Here is a 16,656-nt window from a genome sequence, read left to right on the forward strand (position 1 = left end):
TATTTATACTGTGAAAGGATGTACAGTGATTCTGTTGCCATCTTTCGATTTTCAGCAAATAATGTAGTCACACAATGTCGTGTTCCCATATTTGTATTCAGTCATCAATAATATTATAGTTTGTCTGGAAAGAGTGTTGTAGATGGCTCTCTTTTTAAATAGTTGACCCCCATACCATGCTGTAATTATTCATAACAATGCCACGCTACGGAGCAATCGAACTAGTGTGATCTTGAGTGTGAAATTTTAGGGAATGGAGTAACTTATGTGATATGTATTGAGAGACAATATTTTTTCGGTCAAAGTATTAAGGTCTACTTCAGTTTAATCATTTCTATGATATTTGTATGGATTGGAATAGCATCTTTTGGTGTGCGCTAATGGTTATACTCATATGAAACAATGATGTTCCACAATTCAATCAACTTTACCACCCGTAACTAAGGAGTGTAATTATGTAAAACAATACAAATAAATAGGCTTCATTTAAAAAATAGAATCAGTCAACATATATTACTCCAAATTCCGCTCCGTTTCCGAGAAACTGAGATATTCGGTACATATAAACAATAGAAGAATATTTGTATTTGTAATTAGAATACTGCTATATCATTTGCTGCTAAGAGGCGTTATTGTTTGTGTTTCTGAAAGGAATACTCTATTCGCAAACACAAAGAAACAAAACGAAAGCGGACAAAATCACATTCACAAAGATACGAGTATAGCTGATTTTTGGTTGTCTCTAAATAAATTGCCATAATTACTAAAGATTCCGATTCAGTGGTGGGGAATGGGTGAGCTTGTCGCCTAAGGCGCCACAATTCGCTGTACGGAGTCCGTTTGGCGTGCCAGAAACCTATGATGTTCGGTTCGATTCCCGGATTCGCCTGATTATGTTTCTTATTTCTTCACCATACCACTGGTCGTTGGTTTCGCCAAAGTGGTAAACATTTTATAAAATAGACCTCCCACATCAAGTTGACACACACTGATATAACTGCAATACTGTTCAAAGCGACGTTAAATAACACTCACTAAACTCATTCCGATTCAGTCAGATAAGACAGCAAAACACTCCATCACTATGACGGCAACATAGTCTGATGAAACAAGTTCATGGATTTGGACTGTTTAGCGATTGATTTTTTTAGCAATTACATATATAAGCTGGGCATTGAGTCTAACGATTTCCACTACGATCCCCTGTCACTGCTGATCTTCAATCACGCGAGTATGAACATGCTAAAGGGAGGTTTTATTTCCCAGGACAAAAAAACCCACTGATGCTGACACATCAGCATAATACACGTGTGAATTGGTTCCAAATAATTTAGGGGGCGGTGTGGTAGCTTAGTGGTTAAAGCGTTGATCCCCCACATGGGTACAATGTGTGAATCCCATTTCTGGTGTCCCCAGCCGTGATATTGCTGGAATATTGCTAAAACGGGCGTAAAACCATACTCACCCAAATATACTCTTCAAAGCAAAGCCAGATTTGTGTGAGGAAGGAAAATACATTTATACGAAGAACTGTACAAGGTACTGAGCCAAAATGTTGTGGAGAGAATACTTGGTGATTGTAGTCATCTCAGTTATCGGTACATAAAAAGCCCAAGGTGAAGGTCAGCTACGGTCAATAACGCGTACGTCTCCCGTTGGAATCGATAGCGTCCTGACATCTACAGCCTATGGAAGAGACGAGCATGCGAATCATATCCTGGGGAGTAGTAGGCCACTACGCCTGCAACGCAAAAGCCAACTGCTGCAACGTCTGGGGTTGTGGTTGGCGTCGGCGTTGCCGTCTTTCCAATTCATACCACGGGTGTTTTATCGGGTTCAAATCCGGGAATCTGGAGGGCCAGGGGAGAACATCAACGTTGTTGTCGTGATGTCTTGTGATGCGTGATGTATGCGGTCGAGGGTTGTCCTGGTGGAATACACCGTTGGCTGCAATTGGGAGGACGTGTGGTAGGAGAATTTCGTTGATGTATCGTTGAGCCGCAAGACTGCCCTGGATATGGACCAAACCCTTCCTGCCATGATGAGATATAGCCACCCACATCATAACGATACCCTCACCAAACCTGTCCATTTCCTGTACGTAGTTTCCGGCGTAACGTTCTTCCCGACGTCTGTAGACCCGTGCTCTTCCATCCCCTCGACGGAGGAGTAAATCTTAATTCGTCGCTGAACCAGACATCTCTCCATCGCATGTTGAGGTCATACCCAGTCGTAATGCAGTTGTTGTTGACGATGCTGTCGACTCAATATGACGCGTCGAACAGGACAGCTTGCTCGTAGACCTGCTGCTCTTAAACGGTTTCGTACGGTCTGGTCGGAGATTATGTGCATCCGGGTATTTGGGATGCGGTTGACGTGGCTGTGGTCGTCTTTTCACGTAGACGGCACAGTCGGACGTAGCGATCTTCGGCGGGGACGGTTATTCTTGGTCGTCCCGACCTTGGCCGATCACGTGCTTGCCGTAAAAGGTGATTATGCTTGTCGTAAAAGGCGACTAATGGGTTGATGCATGTCAACGATCCCAATTGCGTGGATCGATGCTCATGATATTATTCACTGGATTGTCTGGTCCAGACTCGATTATTTACAGACCGTCGTCATATACCTGGAATATTGCTGAGTGCGGCGTTAAACAACAAACAAACAAACAAACGTGTTGACCCATGCTGTTGAAACCGATCCCACAGCCCCGTGATGGTGCTGGCCTCTTCATTGAAAACCCTGGCTCCAGCTAATAGGGATTCACCTGCCTGCAAGCGGCCTATGACCTTGTTTCTTTGCACTTCTGTTAATCTTGGCATGTTGTTGAAATGTCACTGTTCGATTGACGCAGATGCCAGGCAATCAAAAACCATGCACTTTAATACCGTTGATAGTGCTGCTGAACGTGCAGTGCGTGCAGCTCAATGGCCTTTTTGTTAATGCACTGGGTGCGTTTCTTTCCGAATCGTACGACGTCGTGTTTTCCGACTAATGGTTTGCATGTCCTTGTTGTGATCATTTTGATCCGGAAAATTTGTTACTGACACTTTAACACATTAAACCTCTTCATTTTGCACCTCTTGGTCCTCTAATTTTGTTCTTATTGCCAAAAATATCCGTTTTGCGTGTCTTTTTAAAGAGTATACTTAGGATGAGGCTAATAGACGCATTCATAATATCCAATTACTAGTAAAATGTGAGAGAATATACAATGTACAAATTGCAGCTAATTCATAGCCTCATTAACATTCCTAATTGATACATGCTGAATGTGTTTTTTGTGATCATGACATTGCCAAGAATATATTGCTTTGATATTTAACATGTAATTCCCATATGCTCTTTGTAAAACACGTGCTGACACGTGCTGATCAAGCGAATTAATCTGAGGCCCTGTGCATATTTCCTTCGCAATGGTGTGGATCCCTTGAGGTGGGTTCCGAGAACGGCCCCATTTATTATAATTATCTGTGGTTTGTAAACATCTTACCGGTGCTAGTAGGTTTCACAAGAGGATGAACGCTGAATACTGGCTTTGCTTCGGACTTCCTTCCCACATTAAGCCCACATGCCGTGATATAACGTAATTACTGTTCAAATTAGTGAATTTAACCCAACTCAATAAGTCATACGGAACAAAATATCAAGAATATAATTAGATGGTGATTAAAACATGTTAATGGCATATTATAAGTACAATTAATAGTGGCACATTAGGAAATACTATGTTTATAGCTCGCCATTTGATAGATCTGAAAAAGAGTAAAAACATTTTCCTCACAGCATAACGAGAGATCGTTTATATCCATAAACGCCACTGTATCTAATGATGACACCTCCAGTTAATCAGGTGCCTCAGTCTGGATATTACTCTCTCATGGGAGGCAACTGTTCTTTGTCTAACATCTCCAAAGCATAGCCAGTGTCCAAATGGGTGGAACAGGACAAGCACTGTGCGCATGTGTCTGATGTATTCGACGCATTAAGAACCAACGTTGGAAGCATGGCGTCACGAACCAAGATCAATGATAAAGTATAGATGAGAGAGAAGCTGCAGGCTCCCCACAAGGCGAGCGGTTGGCATCAGGTTCCAATAAAGGATCACCGTTCGGAAGTTAGGTTTTCATGCAGCCTGTACAAAACACAAATGATGGATTTGTGGATAACACGCAGGTCCACGTTGACTTACAAAGTTGTCTGGTAAGTGTTATTTGTTATGGTTTTAAATTTTAAGCAGAAGTTTGGCAGCGTGTTATATCCATTGTTTATGTTCGTTCTAATTACCCATGACGGAGATTGTCAATGATTATCTGTTGTGACGTGTGTTTATTTGGTAGTGTAATTTGACTGTATATCTTTCAGTCAGTATTGTGTGTGGTGTTAGATTCACAGACTGATTAACTTCTGGACAAATTCAAGTCGATTAAGCTTAATGCATTCTATCTTATATGAATTATCCTTTTCAGTTGTAAATATATAAGCATCGTATTTGTACAAAACATATAATGTCAATGAAAGAGAATAACCAGCCTGGCGTAAAGGATCAATTAGCTGTGAAAATTATCTGAATGGACAACTGAAAGTACCATCAAGCTATGACCTCTTTACGATATGTAGTTTAGCTGAAAATGTCCTCAATATTAATAATAGATCAAAGTTAATTAAAATGCATTGGCCACACAATACTACAAACGTTTGCACTGTAAACAAGAAAATAATTAGTAAGCGTCTTCCAGCTTTTGAATATTTTAAAGAATGTTGTTTTACGTCACGGTCAGCAATATTAAAGCTGCACGTTAGCACTTATTTAATCTCGCCTGGATAAGGCAAACCAGAGGCTGACAATTGAGCTGCGATCTAGGCCCCCAGTGTAAATTATGACTGGACGTCTCAATCAGCCAAGTAACACATTACACATGTTGCTATCTGATGCTTATCTGGCTTACATGTATATTACAATTAGGGGGCCTTCCGGGTAAAGATTGTTGTGTTGGGTGTTGCTGTAACTGAAGTCTGATATATGCGTGTAATAAAACAACAAGGGGAGGAAGTAGTATGTGACACATATGTGATAAATACACGCTAGAATCTTACAAGATCTTACCATGAGCTGATTGGAAGATTCCGATGTCACATTCTATTGGCTGACAATGGCTACCGCGCTGATGAATATTTTTACCAAATATCGTCTCGAAAGTAACAGTCTGCAAAAGCATGCCTTTTGGAGCGACAGTACCCTTTTCTCCCCGACCAGGTAATATCTCAAGTTCTCTATCATATTAATAAAACGCCCAAGTGCATGTGCATGGCACATACGTAGAGGACAAATGGTTGGTGTGGTGACGGTGTGGGTTGGTGGTGGTGTGTGGGGTAGGTGAGTAAGTGGGTGAGTGAGTTAAATTCACATCGACAGTATTTCAGCCATATGGTGACTACTGAAAGTTCTACATTAATTGTATATAACTTTAAGTCTCTATTAAACGAAGAAGAAACGAAGAACAACAAGACGATCACAAATGTGTATTTAGCAATTTAGTATTTATGCAACCGTAAAAAGATATCTCTATACATCCAAATACCTTATAAAAACTAACGATTGCCTACAACAAAAAGTTGTCAGCCACCATGACGACTTACAGTACCTCTGCTACCTGCATGGTACTCCAACAGGATTTATACCAGCCCTTTAGGAAGAAAGTTCAGCGAGATATTAAATTTTATACATACTACGCCGGAGTAGAATAGGTCTTCAGCAACACATGCTTGCCGTAAAAGGCGACTAGGCTTGTCGTAAGAAGCGACTGACGGGATCAGGTGGTCAGGCTCGCTGACTTGGTTGATGCATGTCATCTTATCCCAATTGCTTGGATCGATGCTCGTGATGCCAACCACTTGATTGTCTGGTAAAGACTAGATTATATACAGACCGCCGTCAAATAGCTGGAATATTGCTGAGTGCGGCGTAAAACAACAATCAAACAAACAACATATTACGCTTAAAAACTGGAAGGCAATTATACAAAAACAAAAAACAACTAGGAATGACTTGATTAATTTCCCATGAACCACATAGTTATCGAGGTTTTCTTTCAGAAATAAGGCTTAGTAAAATTTTGAAACGTCAATTCCAAACGTCAGTGAATAAGCAATCTCGATCATCTGCCGAAACAGGTTCCATTGGGCGTAAAAGGCAAATTAGTGGTGAAAATCATATGAATGGATCACTGAAAATCAGTGATGACACCAGGTGTTCGCAAAAGGGTGTGCGTGCCCAGCTCCACCGGCAGCACCCGCCACTCACACATTTTTTTATATAAAAATGTAAGTGTTTGTTTTTTGCTTAACGCTGCAGTGAACTGTCAAACACATATTAGAACAGTTATTTCAAACTGATCAAATGCGATCATCATGTTTTCCCTCCTTTTTTACAAAGAAGGCAACTCCTTTTGGTTGGCTCCCATTGGTTGACTCCCATTGTACCATGGTTTAATGAGGCGTGGAAACTCAACGATTTTCTGTTGCTAAGGTCCGGCCCATTAATACTGCGTACAGGACCAAAACATATCACTCACCCTGAAAAATCGTCCAGAAGGCATGCTTACCATGACGAGCAAGATGATAACAGTATTTCCATAAATTGGCGGGGACACGGCAGGCCCAGTCGTCTAAGGCGCCGCGATTCGCGTCCATTGGGCACGCCAGAAACCTATGATTGTGGGTTTGAATCCCGGTTCGCCCCGATTATGTTTCTATGGTTGTCAGCACCATACCCGTGCTCGTGGGTTTCGACGAAGTGGTAAACGTCTGTGACCTTCATCACTTCGGGTTTTCCTTAAGTTGACATGCCGTGATACAACTGGAATACTGTTAAAAGCGGCGTTAAACCCAACCCACTCACTCACCATAAATTGGCTTTAGGATTGGCATCGATGTGGGCAATGGAAACCCTTGGTATGATGAGCAACGTTTTAACCTCGAGGCTTCCCCACTGCTCCTTCTCACTATTAGTGTATCACATGCTACAACTACAAATCACGTGAGTATACGACTAGCTTCGGGGTTTAGTTGACAGACCCAAAGAGCGGAATGTCGGCTTTTCGATCCCCGGCCGCGTGGTATCTCAGTATGCCATGGCCAGCACTATACAAGCAGGCACTCACACGTGCATGTATGTCTTTATATATGTGCAATATTCTTGAACTCGACGTAAAACCCCATTTCACCTCACCTAAACACATGAGTGCCCTATGATTTTTCACTACGCGAAGGAACATAATTTCATTATTAATGTTTGGAACTGAACGTGTAATCCGAGGTCTGTATAAACAAGTACTCGAACTACATGTATAAACATAAGATCAAAGAATTCATGGAAATGTTACTTGTACATACGGCAATAAGCGATGTTCGTATGTTTCAAATGTGAAGCTCCAAATGTTAGTAAGTAACTGTTCTTACACGCAAATACGACTCTTGCATGTATAACATGATTTGTGATTGTGTCAAACGTGTACAATCTACCTTTTGTTCCCGTGTACGTTTATTATGTAAATGTGTATGCCATGTCCTAGTATCTTCATTTAATCGGCATTGAAGCAACGTGTGTTGAAGTGCAGGGAAAGGCATTAATGTTTATCAATATTTCGTATTTCGAAACGAGTAAGATTCCAAAATGACAACCAAATATCTCTTTTTGAAAAAGTACTCATATGACGATTGATTTCACTATAGTGAGTGAGTTATGTTTCACGCCGCTTTTAACAGTATATATCCAGTTATATCACGGCCTGTCAGCTTAATGTGGGAGGAAAGCTCGAAGTGATGCAGGTCTTAGACGTTTACCGCTTCGATGAAACTCACGAGCACGGGTATGGTGCTGACAAGCCTAGAAACATAATCGAGGCGAACCGGGATTCGAACCCACAATCATAGGTTTCTGGCGTACCCAAGGGACGCCATTCTGCACAGCGAATTGCGGCGCCTCAGACGACTGGGCCACCCGTGCCCCCGATTTTATGATAAATGTGTGAAGTAATTTGTGAATTTGGCGCATACCGATGTAATTGCAGAGAAACGAAAGTTTTTATACCAGTTAATAACCAACAAAACACTCTTGCTACAGAGCAGCAGACACTCATAACATGGCTATATACACGTCAGAGTGTTTAAGTGAGTGAGTATGGTTTTTCGCCGCTTTTAGCAATATTCCAGCAATATCACCAGAAAGGGGCTTCACACATTGTACCCATGTCGAACCCGGGTCTTCGGCGTGCCGAGCGAACGTTTTAACCACTAGGCTACCCGACCACCCCTTCAGAGTGTTTAAAGAGTAGACAATGCGTTGTATGCAAACATCATATTACACAAGATATGAAAGCATCTTCTTTATTGCTTGAACGAATCTTGCAATGTAACATATTTGCAATCTGAATGTTCGCAATGATAAGAATTATGTGGAACAAAAGGTTTCAGTTTGCAGTGAAACTGTCCGGAGTACTGTATCTGAGCATAAATTCAACAGATTTGTGTTATTACGAACGTTGTATATACTCGCTTGTGTGGAAGTGCCTTATCCTCTACCGTCAAAAAGGTGTGAATTCCTGATTAAGAGGGTTCAGATTAACCAGGTTTCACTCTATAGTGTTTGGTCCTCTAGGATGGAGACATACAAAACCTCTGGCTGAGAGCCGTATCGTTACATATCTGAAACGACGTAGTGTGCAAAGGGCCCTTTTGGGCTACGGAATATGGATTACTTAAGAAATGAGGAAACCGTACACAGATCATTATGAAAGTTATGAGATCTGCCCATATGGATGACAGTTCATTTCAAAGTCAACATGTAGGAGACTAACAACAAACCAAATTGTACAGGCAAGGACAGAAAATGTTAAAATGTCTGTGAAGCGTTTTTAAAATATTTGAACATGAGCAAGTTCTTGACACACGCCTACTTTCGTAGGAGATGTAGATCACGGTACAAACGTGTGGTTATAAATTCATCTTGGGTCACGGACTTGCTTTTAGTTAGATTTTCTCGAGAAAAAAGTCTTACAAATATACTTGAACATTACAGTAGTAACAAAACATATAGGTGTAGAAACCTTAGTCAGCCATGTGTGCGATAATTTTCATACCAATTACGTTTTCCGCAACTTTTAGATTTGACAATATATTCCAGTGAGCCGAAACGGGCCCTTGCTCTACCTCGTCCCTTTAAATGCCAATGACGAATACTATAAACACAGCATTAAGGAGAGATGCTTCGGTCTGATCACAGCGAAGATATATGCTGTCATGACATCAACTGATATCTGTATCTATTGCATGTACGTACATATCTGACCTGCAGAACATGTATATGGTATAGAGCCATGTGGTATGGGGCGATATGAAGCAAATTCAAACATTCAGACATAAACGACGAGCAGCGGACCGACAGATTCAATTATTGGGAAACAAGAGGACGCCAATAATCTGTTGAGAAATTAATTATAGAACTTTAAGCAGGCTCTTAACTTATTTTCAGGTTGATTTCTCTAGTTTATGGGGATTGGCGTTTTGCATCATATGGTCGATAAACTTCAAGAACAAGCATTTAATGAGCAGTTGTGAACGGGCTAATCACGATAAAACACGGTTCGTGACATTTGAAAAATATAACGCAATTACGCCAAGCTGACCTCATTATTTAACATGGCGACGAAAACACGGCCATCGTGAGTATTGATATTTTCAAAACTGCGTCATTTAGAAGACAAATCGGCTTATTTCACAGTCCAATGATGCCAAAGACACGAAACTTTCAGTTACTTTATGTTTGCAGGTGAATTTTTATATCTCTTTGATACTCTTTTATTGTAATCAATTATTGTGCATATAGTTTAAAGTTAATCTGATGTTGTCTCGCGAAAATCTGTGGGAGTCGTTGTGAGTTCACATTTGTCAAACCTCCAATCTCCACTTCATTTAGGAGGTGTGATTATGTTTGTAAATTGTATTTCAGGAAATACATAACTTTATAATGGGTTACAACAGAAATCTTTGATGGAAAAACACAAAAACGCTTACTTATCCGTCACCTTTCTACGTTCATTAATAATACATGGTGGAACATTTGACAACATTCATAGTTAATCCTCTGAAAAAAGACACCGTACTACTTGATATGATGAGTAACCAATTATTGTCCACCGCCGTCATATAGCTGGAATTTTGCAGCGTTATAAAATACAAAAATACTGTCAAACAGAAATCTTACACTGGCAGCAGCCATCATGTGTTGCTGTTGTTCGAAGGCAACCATTCATACCAATGAATCCATCAATCTGGGGCACAACCAAGTCCTAGTTTAGCGGATGCTTCAGGCGGAAAAAACATGTAGGGAGAAGTGACAGTAAATCATTTGGTGTGTGTTGTGCTTCAGCTTCATTTCCAACCATTTCGGATATGACTTTGTGTCAAAAACAGATGTCACTGCCTCACCCATCTTAGGAAATGAAGTCCAAACAGTTAGTCTTCAGGTCAGCATTAAATTTACACACTTTTGAATGAAATGATGTCTCTTCATCTTCAAGGATTCGAGAGCCAATATCTGAGACCCTTTCTCACCACCACCACCTAAGTAAATTTTATGTTTCTTTGCAATGTCACAGCTATGTAAAGGAGGTCTGTAAATGATAAACAAGTGAATGATCTTATGATAGCACCCCCATGCCGTAGGGGTGACGATGAAACGTTATTAACCAAATCAACAAGCCTGATTATCCGAACCATCAAGTTTTACACAACAAGCATGGATTTGTTAGGGATGTGTTCTAACCCAGGGGACTTACATTACGTTACCAGTGACATCTTTATTCTTCAGGTGCAAATTAGGAACGTGTGGCCATTATTATTTACGGACGGACATTTGAACGTGGTTGGCCGCAATATCCGCTCTCTACCTGTATTATCGTGAGAACGTATTCATCCGTACTAGCGTTACACAACAGCTGTGATAATCATGCAACGAACTGTCAAACCGAAATCGGGTCTCCCACTTTACAATTTGCCACTCAATCAAGCATGAAAGAACATCATCTAAAATTGTAAATTGCTGCACAAGTAACCACATGGAATTGTCATTTTCCCCAACTACTGATGGATGAAACTGTTTGTTGTTTCACATGCGTGACATGGGTAAAGATAATGTTACTTTCAATTACGTAAAACGCTTTGAACGATTCGAAATCATTGTGTTGAATGTATTATTGAACATTTCAGAATTTATATGCTAGTTTGCACAAAGTTACGTCTTTATAAAATATGAGATCAATAAAGTGCACCAAATGATGGATGGGTGTCCATTCTTGATTAGTCAGATAATGCTCCATAATAAATATTTTGGAACAAGATTTTTGTTAAGCCGTTCACACAAAGTTAATATTCTGTCGCTTATTAACGATCAGTCCACAAAATGGTTAATAATACACATGGAAGGGCGTCCTTGAGAATATACCCAATCATATTGCAATACATTTAATTAAATGAATACATTTAAAAGGCAAACTAGAAACCCTGCTGCAAGACGTTTTGTGAGTGAGTGCGCGAGTATGGTTTTACGCCGCTATCAGCGACACTCCAGGAATATCACGGTGAAAACACCGCCTTTTTGGACAGTAAGCTACCGCATGCAACGGAAGAATCTAATTCCATTGATAGGGGACTGAGGTTGAGTGTTAACCATCTACGCGTGGGCACGGGTGGCCCAGTCGTCTAAGGCGCCGCGATTCGCTGTGCGAGTCGCGTCCCTTGGGCACGCCAGAAACCTATGATTGTGGGTTCGAATCCCGGTTCTCCTCAATTATGTTTCTAGGTGCTCGTGGGTTTTACCGAAGTGGTAAACGTCTGAGACCTGCATCACTTCCGGCTTTCCTCCCACATTAAGCTGACACGCCGTGATATAACTGCAATACTGTTAAAAGCGGCGTTAAACCTAACTCACTCACCAACCATCTACGCCCATTCTTCAAAGCGCAGCGTCGACTCGACACGCACTGTTGCTGTTTGAATTAATTGTAAAGGATTAGCTGTCTTTGACTGTTTAGATAGTATTCATAGATTTGTTTGTCCCACAGAAAAAGCCTTCGGAATAAATGTTATATTCTACATTATGAAATACCTGAGGTAGTGTATAACGTCATGAAGTACACCAGTAAAGCTTCTAATATTATCGACTGCATGGATCATGAAGATCTGCCGTATAAACTATCAGGTCGTAGTGTATGGTACGTTTCTTAAGTGGTACCTCACTGCAAAACGTCCGAAACGTTTCCAGAGAATGTATGTCGTTACAAATTATATGCGCCCCTTGGTGTGTTCTGATAAATCCCCTCAATTTTCGGATTTATGAAGAGGTTATACTCTATCATTAATTATAGCAAATTACGCACTGGAAAAGGGTGCTTGTAATACGAAAGCCGAAATGATCAGTTGTGCTCTCATAAAATAGCACATTAAGAACAGGGATAGTATTATCTTGGTATAGATTAATAAGGCCTACACGTTTCCATCGATTCAGTGATGGAGATTGCCCACAGACATCTCTACATCATAAACTAAGTGGTCTTTGTCCGTCGCTAAAAAGAAACAGAGATGCAAGATGTATTGGTCAATATGCAACTAAGTCACAAATGAGAACATAACCAAAAGGTGTCCATTTCGGTAGTTAAGTGCAAAAAGGGTGTTTATTGAGGTGTAAACAGAAAAAAAAACATTGAAAAAGATCAGAACCCTTTTGAAAATTGTAACTACTGAAGACCTACAAAAGTATTAATATGACAATGGTATTTGTGGCCTAAAATACCTCTGAGAAATTTCAAAGAGGTACGAAGGGCGGATAATCAATTATGATTATCTTTGATGGACTGCATTGCCAGAGTTGTCGCTAACTATTTATTAAAGGAAAAAACCCTCCGAGGTCCACACACTGCTGGTCGGATTACTGCTTTGACTGTTGTTTAGTTTCTGACTGATTGAGCAAGACTCATCCATGGTTACAAATCGCTCATCAAAATCAGCTGGGTCTGCTTCAAAGCCACGTACATTCTCGCGAGACATGATGGACCTGGAGCTTTTCTGACACAGTGTACTGAAACCTTTGTCATTGCTATATAATTCACAAGAATGGTCTTAACTCTCTCATTGGAGAATCCGTCTATATTGGCCATGTGACGTGTGGTGAGTCCTTGATTATCCATAATCATATCATGTATTTTATCAACAATTTCCTTAGTTGTGGCAGTTGAAGATCTTCCTGATCTTGGATTATCTACGATGCTCTCTCTTCCCCTCTTGACCTCCGCTGCCCATTTCCTAACAGTGGCAAAGGAAGGGGCACCATCCCATAAAGTTGACACCATGTCTGCATGGAGTTAGCCCTTTGAGTTAGAGATACTTCATGACAGCGTGGTAGCCAATTTTGTCAATCGTGCGTTAGTAGAGTATACCTAGTCGCTTTGATGCCTACAGAAATATGTGTCTTGGTTGTGTAGTTTGTTTAAAAATGCATATAAAATAGTGTGCTTAATAACTACACATAATCAAGTTTAATAACGGTTCTTTCAATTTTCAATCCCATAAAACAAACTGCTTTTGCCGCTCAGTGTACATCACAGAAGATTTCAGGACGCATTCCACGTTCAGACTTCTCTATAAAGGTATTTTGATGAATTCATATCTCTTACAGTGAGGTGTCTTTAATAGCTATTGGTGATACGAACTCTGTTTGTACATTGTGCTTCCAGTGGATTTAGTTCATGTTTTACTTTTCGTGCAAAGCGTTTTACAGAAAAAAAACCCCCCAAAAGACGAAGGGATTAAACATTATTTGCCAATCTCTGGCATTTTGTACAACGTTCCCAAAGCAACAAGAACTGTTTCAAACAGTTTTGAAACGGCATTTTATCTTTATTCGTGGAATCATTTTTCAACTTGACAGGTGATATCTATGACGATTGTACTCACGTCATATATCACTAGTTCCTAAACTGACAAGAAGGAATACAACATTAAGCAACATAAATTGCTGATATGAAATACTGGTTGTATTTGCAGATCAGTTGTCATACTTGACAGCATTCTACTAAGATTTATCGACGCGCTATAAATGCGCGTTGAATTATCAACGCACAGGTTGACACATAGCCAATCTTTTATGATCCCAAAACCAATATCCAAATTTAGATTTCAATTCCACGATTAAGTCCCCATGCTCACTAAGTGATTACATTTCACAACTTTATTGTGAGTGAGTGAGCGTGGTCAAACACTGCATCGGACATCCATTTTCGTTACATCAGAGAGTCTCGGCTGTCTCTGTGAGGAAGTTAACGAACACTTGTATTGTGCTCACCCACTTAAGAATCATATTTATAGGAGGCGAATCTGGGAATCGAAACCCAAATCAGTGTTTAGATGAGCAGCCACTAGTGTCCCTTCACCACTTCATGTATATGCCTTGATATCATGCAAGCAGACAAAAGACGCCAAAATGTCTGTCGGGTGTGGGGGCTAGAATTTAGAATTTAACAGTAGATTGCCCTCGGGTAATACACAAAGAAATAATTGTCCACTGGAGATCTCTGCGCCCCCCCCCCCCCCTTCAATAAAAAGGAATACAGAAAAAGATATGGGATATTGTGTTCGGTTCCTCCTTCCTGAGAAAACTTTTGTCTGGCTTGAAGCAGTGTCCAAAAAAAGATTCTGTCTCTAGGATAAATTTCAGCACCACAAGGCGAGTTGGTATAAGATCACTACAACAATAGAAGGACAAAGCTCATGCTGTCGGGGAACACACATATGTTTTCTGGTTCTGGACTTATTCAATATTTCGAGAGAAGTGCTTTGTTTATCCTCAGACAACACATGCGACACAAGTTAACCCCTTCTTGTCGAGTTCAAGGCTATGTGTTGTGTAATTACATGTTGACGGATGTTGCCATGGGTTAAGACGCATAACGAGCAAGTGTTTAATGTTCAGGGACGCACTACATACGTAAATAATGTCAGATCGGTGCAATAGCCTTGTGGTTTAAGCGTTCGCTCGTCACGCCGAAGACCCGGGTTCTATTCTCCACATTGGTAAAATGTGTAAAACCCATTGGTGGTGTCCCCCGCCGTAATGTTGCTGGAATATTGCTAAACGCGGTGTAAAATCATACACGCCCACTTACTAATTACGCTTTTTCCGGAAACCTTCTAGACGCTAACCAAGATCGTAGAGCATTGCATTTAAGTGATTTACGCGTTTCTAAGGCAACTTAAAATTTCGGCTTGTATGTTTTTGTTTTTGTGTTCACTGTTTAACTCGAACTGCCACATATGGGGGTCCTTTATATTTATCGCCAACATGAAGAGGCGCAGTTGAGAATCTGACAAATCAAACGTGAATACCAACTTGCAGTTGTGATGTCGGCAGTGTCTCCTCAATCTTTAGTTGTAAATTTTGTTTTACTATTTTCACATGAATGGTCATGTTCGAACAACAATATGTTTTCTGTCAGATCACAGTGCCTACACGTGATTGACATTATCGAAAAATGCATGCCAATTTGATATGATACAATTTGATGCAATTTTAATAAATATAAATGTATTGTGTTAGATTATTCGTCATCCCAAAATGTAGTTTTTGGTGTCCTGAGCATATTTGTGTTTTGCTTTGTTTGCTGATTAACCCCACTGTCCTGAATAATCCAACTATATGATCTCGCGATCGGCTCCTAAATACTCGATTCGTTAGGGTACGATGACCTGAAAAAATTTGGTCACCTAGCCTTGCCAGTCTCATTTGTCACATCTCCCCTTCCGAACTAAGGGGCATAGTTTCATCGGGAATCCCCATGTGAAAATATGGATCATTGTGAGGTGAGGTGAGGTGAAATTGGGTTTAACGTCGCGTCCAAGATTATTGCACTTATATAGCGACGTGCATGCACGTGTGTGTGTGTCTGGCTGCTTGTACTAGTCCGGACTGATGCCGATTTATAGTGCAAGCTCACTGAGATACCATGCCGCAGTTTAACATGAATACCCCACTCAGACACAGTATACTGACTCCGAGCCGACCAGTCCTTGTTTTAGCCCCTTAATGTCGAGCGCCAGACAGGGTAACAACAAGAACCATCTTTTAACGTCTTTGGTATGACGCGGCCGGGGATCGAACCCCGGACCTTCCGCTCTCCGAGCGGACGCTCTACCACAAGACGACGGAGGCGGCACTGGATCATTGCATATGTGAGTGAGTGGGTTAAAAGTTAACGCCGCATCGGCATCATTTCAGCCACATAGCGACCATTGCATATGTACACATGAATATCATTTCGTTTACGGATATTATTTAGAAGATTACCCATCTCACAGTTTGGCGCTCTACGGCCCCATTTGAACCAGTTTACTATTTATTACCACACTTTTCCCGGAAAAGCATTGGTTATGTCCCATCGAGATGGTTGAAATGAAGATTTATGGCAATGATTTGTGACCTGTTGTATCTGTGGGTAATGTCTCGTTCATTTATTCTGTCATACGTGAAGAAAGCCTTCTTCGAATTTTGCTCAGATCTGTAGTTTATGAATTTTAGAAAGTCGATAATGGGACATTACACCAACG

The 16,656-nt window shown here is 40.7% G+C and overlaps 1 protein-coding gene across 1 annotated transcript in view; it reads left to right on the forward strand.

Moving 5' to 3' along the window:
* Positions 1-3,862: 3,862 nt before the first annotated feature.
* LOC124143107 (thyrotropin-releasing hormone receptor-like) overlaps positions 3,863-16,656 on the forward strand; it is a 35,479-nt gene continuing 22,685 nt past the window's right edge. Inside the window, exon 1 of the mRNA XM_046511933.2 lies at positions 3,863-4,203. The gene's annotated coding sequence lies outside the window, so the exon portion shown is untranslated. The remainder of the gene's footprint in view (positions 4,204-16,656) is intronic.

This window comes from Haliotis rufescens, unplaced genomic scaffold (assembly GCF_023055435.1).
Source record: "Haliotis rufescens isolate VD_foot unplaced genomic scaffold, xgHalRufe1.0.p SCAF_10, whole genome shotgun sequence".
Lineage (NCBI taxonomy): Eukaryota > Metazoa > Mollusca > Gastropoda > Lepetellida > Haliotidae > Haliotis > Haliotis rufescens.